This window comes from Kogia breviceps, chromosome 2 (assembly GCF_026419965.1).
Source record: "Kogia breviceps isolate mKogBre1 chromosome 2, mKogBre1 haplotype 1, whole genome shotgun sequence".
In the NCBI taxonomy this organism is placed as follows: Eukaryota; Metazoa; Chordata; class Mammalia; order Artiodactyla; family Physeteridae; genus Kogia; species Kogia breviceps.
The window spans coordinates 80,352,659-80,358,809 of record NC_081311.1 but is presented as its reverse complement, the minus strand read 5'-3'; positions in this window follow the sequence as shown (position 1 = coordinate 80,358,809).

Genomic DNA, 6,151 nt, shown 5'->3' with positions numbered 1-6,151 from the left:
AAGCAGGTACTTGTCGGAACACGTGATTTGCCGAGTGCCGACGGGGAAGGGCAAGGAGGCCTGGACCGACGTCCCCAAAGTCCTGAGGCAATAGCAGGGCACCCGCTCTGAGTCAGAGGAAGGGCATGCTTCTACCATGACCAGCTCCTCCAGCACCGTGTCTTTCTCCTTCCCACGTCCCTCGGCTGAGAAGCAGGTGTGGTCCATCGCGGGAGGTTTACATCAACGAAAATCACATTTCCTGGGCGCCTTGATTCTTTGACACATGCAGTTTCTGAGGCGGAATGACCCCTGACCTCTGGCCAGTCCCTGTTTACTCCTCTGCACAATCCACTCATCCATCAGGGAGTGGCCGTGCCCTTGGGAGGCGCCTCCAGCTCAGCTTCAGGGGCAGCCTTGCAGGGGTCCAGGAGAGCACAGGTTGCCCGGTGCTGGTGCCCAGAGCATCCTCGAGGGCGCTTGCTGGGCGCCTGCTCGTATGAACCCACCCCGCCCCCGCCCACCGACCTGTGTCAGAGACCTGGTTGCATTCATTCATTCATTCAGGGGGATAGGTACCGTACGTTGCCAGTGCCAGGCTTTGCCAGGTATCAGGGATGTGATGGGAGGTAAACCAGGCACAGTCCCATCCCTGATGGAGCTCACCTTCTGGTCAGATGTTAGAAGCAAACAAACAAAGAAGCCAGGTTCCGGTGGTGGTAAGTGCCATGGAGAGCATCAAGATTGTTGGGGGCATGGGTATTAATATCAGGGAAGCCTCTCTGAAGAAGGGACACCGAGCCGAGGCCTGAGTGATGACCTGCAAGGATATTTCAGCTCTGGTCCCTGAGCAGGAGAGCCCAAAAGAAGCCATGACGGAGGGCCAGGTCACAGGCGTGAGGCAGAAGGCCCTGGCACTGTCCCAGCTCATCAAATACAGGCGCCCAGGACTGCCCTGGTGGTCCAGTGGTTAGGACTCCGAGTTTCCACGGCAGGGGGCGTGGTTTAGATTCCTGGTTGGGGAACTAAGATCCCTTGGCCAAAAAAAGATACAGACGCCCACTGCCCGGAACATTTGCGACAGTGTACGGGCCTCTGTCCCCAACCCCCGAGGCACAGGGCTTTCATGGACACCAGCACAGGTGGCACGCTGTGGACTTCCTCACAAAAGGAAAGCAAGCACAGCCTGCTCAACTGGGAAGAGAGGTCATCCCTGCGAGGACACTCCGGTAGCTCACAGTTGGTCTGATTTCCCCAGGTAACCCTCCAGTCACATCCATCACAGGATCCAAAAGACCTCAGCCAATGGTGGCAGTCAGCCAGCTCCTGAAACTGGCACCCCTGCCCCAGCTCTTGGGTGTGAACCCCACTTAGTATTTGGTCCCTGTCTCGGAAGAGGGGCTGGTTCAGGTACGGCCAGGGTCCTCGGGGCTCTGGGCTCCTGGGCCTGGCTGCCTTGCACACACTCCCTTCTGGAAGCTCCCCTCCTCCCCACCACGTGGAAAGGTGCCAGGCCACACCGTACCTTTGCTTGGGAGCAGGGCATCTCCCTCCTGAACATTGCAGGTCCACGTGCTTCCTGAGGTGATGAGTGACCTTGACTCACGTGGGTGAAATAATGGCCTTCAGTCTCAACCTTCTTGGTCACGTTGCAACACAGCCCTCTGGAAGGAAGAACTAGTTCCCCAGGGCCAGCTCAGGGAATTTCAAACACCTCCCAGTCTGGGCTTACCAAACTCACTGTCACACGATCGGCCCAGGTGCCAGAACCGCCCTGGCCCGCTGCCACAAAAGGTGCAATGGCAGGGCCTTGGGGAGGTAGAGGCCGGAGGACTGGGGCTGATTCCCAGCTCTCCCTTTGCTGTGTGACTTTAGACAAATAACTCAACCTCTCTGAGCTGCTGCATCTGTATCCGCATGTGAGTTGTGGGAAGAATCGAGTGAGAAAATGGCCTTGAAAGCACTTTGTTAGTTTGAAAGCACCACACCCGTGACAGTCCTTCTGTCCGGTTGAAAAATTGATCCTAATGGGTGAACTTTTGAGTTTTTACCCAAGGAGCTCTTGGGATATGAGAACTGATATCCCTGAATCCACTTCAATGTTTTCAGTATTATCAGCAAGTAAATTTCCGGGGTAAAATCCAAAATATAAACACATGCCACATTGTAGAGCATTATAAGATGTCAGGAGATCCCCATAGATGTAAACATCATAATATATTCTTTGCTCCAAAATAATTCCTTGCAGACCCAGAATTGGAACTTCCATGGCGCTACTGGCTATGAGTTGACCCTGCAATGAGATACAGTATTGGGGCCCAATAGGGCCTTTGGCTGTTCTCTCTGAAACAAGTCTTTTTGTAGCTTACAATTTATACTGTGAGAGAAGAATGAACAAGTTCTTCGAAGCTACACGCTTTGAAGTTGCACAAAGAATCCTGCCCTCCTGGTCAATGACCCTTGCTGCTCACATGGGTCCATGTTCTTCAAATGCCTCTTCTTAGAAGAAATTGCTAAACTTTCACCATTCCATTTTATCAACCAAAAGAGAGGCAAGACTCGGGTCCTTCCTCACCCACAGGTAATAAAATAACATCAGCCGAATTATGATGCCCCAGGACAGATGACCAAGGATGTGGCTGTGAAGAGAGGTGGGCTGGGCAGGAAGGGACAAGCAGGCTGCGTCTGCAGAAGGCTGTTCACCATATCACACACACCCGTCTTGGCTAGTCTCCTTCCCCAGCAGTAGGAGAGACCTCCCCCACATCAGAAAGTAGGAATCTGATCCTCCTTGAAAAATACGGGGTGTGAGGGACTTCCCTGGTGGTCCAGTGGTTAAGATTCCGTGCTTCCACCGCAGGGGGCCCGTGTTCGATCCCTGGTCGGGGAACTAAGATCCTACATGCCACGTGCACTGTGGCCCACCCCGCAAAAAATATATATATATACGTATGTCAGTACTGCCTCTCCAAGAAACCCGGGCTCACATACTCCTTCCCCTTGCCCGGTCCCCTGGCCAACGACCTGCTTACTCCCAGCTTCGCCTCTTGCAGGGTCTTTCTCCCTAACCTGTGAACAGGCCACCCTCATTTCCCTGTCGGGGCCTCTGCCTGGCTGCCCCCTCCCTCTGGAATGCTCGTCCCAGGTCTGGCTCTTCACCGTCATTTGGGATTAGCTCATGGAGACTGCTTTGCTCCCCTATCTAAAGTCGGTCCTCCAGCCCATCTCTGTTACATCATGCATTTTTATTTTCCTTTTCATTTGATGTGTTGATTATCTGTCTCCTGTGAGCCCCATAAGCCAGGGGCCATGCCTACCTCATTCACCACCGTATCCCTGGTACCTGGAGCCATTCCTGGGCCAGCACGGGCTGCTCAAAAAGTACTTAATCACCACCTCTGAGAGCCCAGTAACTTCGAGCAGACTGGGCTTGGTACAGCACACTGACACTTCCTGGGGTCACCAACGGCCAGTGTCAACACCTCAGACCACAGGGCTGCGACCGAGTAACCGGGGTGGCCGCCAAGGCCCGTCAGTGCTGAAGAGAAGCCCTGAGCCCCCTCCCCCTCCCCCGGCCTCCTTCTCTGCAGGGCGGCCCCCTCCCTCCAGGAGTTGGACTCCAGCCCCAGAGTCAGGCCGCCCACGCCCCAGAGCCCTAGGGAGGAGAGCACCCTTCTCCCCTTCTTGGCCTCACCACCCGGCTAGGCAAGCCTTGCCATTTCCCCATCTGTAAGACAGGGACAAAGAATGCTTTGTCACCCCACCTACTTCTCACGGTGTTGTGAAACTACTGTTTGCTTGGAAAACACTCTGAGCAACTTGGGTAAAGGTGCCTGTGGTTCAGATGACGCTGCTGAATTCTGTCCAGGCCCGGGGCCCTCCAACTCATCATCCGGTCACCGCCTTGCCTGCCTGAGGGATGGGAGGCGCGCAGCCTCTCCTGTGCCACCAAGCCTACTGGCCACGCTGTAGTCCCAGAATAAGCCCACGAGGTGCGTGTGCATTCCTGGGGCCGCCTGACCCACTGATTTCAGCAGAATATGAGCTCTCCGTGGGCCTGGACATTGGCCACCGAGTGCCCAGCTTGCCCTGTTGTCAGGAAGGAGAGCCAAGGGTTACCTGGGGATAACCTGCCCGAGCTCTGGCCACGTGGGGTGGGGCTGAGGCCTCGGTGCCAGCCTCTCAGGCCAGGAGCCGGGAACAGAGGAACTCGGTCTTGGCCCCTGGCCTGGGGAGGACGGATCTCAACCTGCAGGCACTCAGGTGCCCCTCATCAGCTGCAGATGCCGCAGCCACCGTGTTGCTATGACGACCATACTTGGCAACCATCTCTCTGCCCCCCCGTCCCGGGAGGGGACGACCCCCAGCACTGACCAGGCATTTCCCGGAGCAGCTTGAGGTTGATGATGGAGAAAGGCCAAGGGGTGTGCAGTATGAGGGGACAAGGAACACACCTGCCGTTCAGCCAACAGTCTGGCCTTCACTTCTGACTGGACGTTGGACTCAGCGCCCCCAGATCTCTCTCCCTGCAGCTTCCACCCAGGGGCTGCTGCTTCCCTAAAGCGGGTGGCAAAGCATTTAGCAGACGGTGAACAACAGACAGCATGTACATTTAATTATAACTCTCCCGGATAGGAAGGGCTGGCTATATACAGTATGTCTGCCTGTTACTAATTATATTTATTTTCAAATGAGGGGGGCGGCAGGGAGGGAGATCTTCTGAAGATGAGTCAGAAAAAAAACCCTTCGGTGTTATGAAAGCGGAGCCATGTCTCCCAAGGGTGTCTGTAACACGTGGCTGTCACCGCCTGACAACGGAAAACCTGAGCTGAGCCAGCTACACCGCCGAACACGGCGAGATGGCTCTCCTCGCCCCGGGGCCCCTCAAGCGGGCACCTGAGCAGCTGAAAGGCCTTCTCTCCGCCTGAGAGCCTGACAGCCTGGCTGGGCCTCCTCTTCCTGCAGAGACAGGGCCATGCAACCGTCTGCTGTCACCTCAACTGGGAGGCAGCGTTCCAGCTGAAACACAGGAAAGACTTTTTTCCTCATCAAAGGGAAAGCATTCTGCCCAGATGGCCGAAATGAAAAGACGTCAACTTCAATCCCCACACAGCCCACGATGTTATTTCTAACAACACTGTGAACACCTAGACACCCAAGATAGTCACCCCCATGCCTGGCAGAAGCCGTCCACACTATGGAGGCGGTCAGAGCACTGGGCTGTCCGACCAGCGGACGCGGGCCACACACACGTGTGCTCTTCCCTCCGCGTCCGCGCGTGTGTGTGAGGCGCACACGGTCGTTTGGGGCAGGGGTGTTCCTCGGGCCCCATCAGCTACTCCTCCTTTAAGGCGCTCGGCTGCCCCACCTTCTCACTACATATACACCGTGGAGTGAGGGCAAAGGGAACCCAAGGCGACACATCCGCCCAGGGGAGCCGTTCAAAGCCATAGCGTTCAAAACGGGCTTTCCAATAATTTTTAAAATAGTCACACTTGTTTTGTTTGCTTTCTTCCAGGAAGGCTGCACTGTTTTGGAAAAGGAGGGGGAGGACAAAAGAAAAAAATGTGAGTCCATTTCCTGAGTCTTTTAAATATTTCTGCGTAGACAGAGCATTGAGAAGCCGGGACCAGAAGGCAAGGTGGCTCCAGGCGGCAGCACACCTGAGGTGCAGAGTGGAACTTGGTCCCCACCCATGCTCTTTACGGGCCATCGGCGGGGAAACTAGATTCAGCGACAGGGGGTGTGGAAGGACCTGGGGGGGCAGGTCCCCAGAGATGTCATTAAGGCAAGCTGTTCTTGGGATGGGTCTCCCTGTTTGTCCAGGCAAGGTTGGAAGATTAACTGAGTTTATCTGAAGGAGGAGGCAGAAAATGGACCCAGTGACTGATAAATTAGGGACCCGGGAGGGAGTTATGGGGGCAGCCAACACTTGTCGGGGTGCTTTTCACACATGCTGTTTTACCCCGTGAGCAGCGGTACTGTGCCCGTTCCACAGGGGAGGAACGCAGCGGGTACACAGCGGATCCCACGGCGTCCCACCCTCTGCCCCAGACTAAGCCATCTTTCCGGGGCCGCTCTCTGAGCCCTCTGTCCCTTTCCTTCAGGGCTGTAGCTGGCATCGTGTGCAAATGGCACCACGGGGTGAGCTGGCCTGCGTCTGTCTATCTGC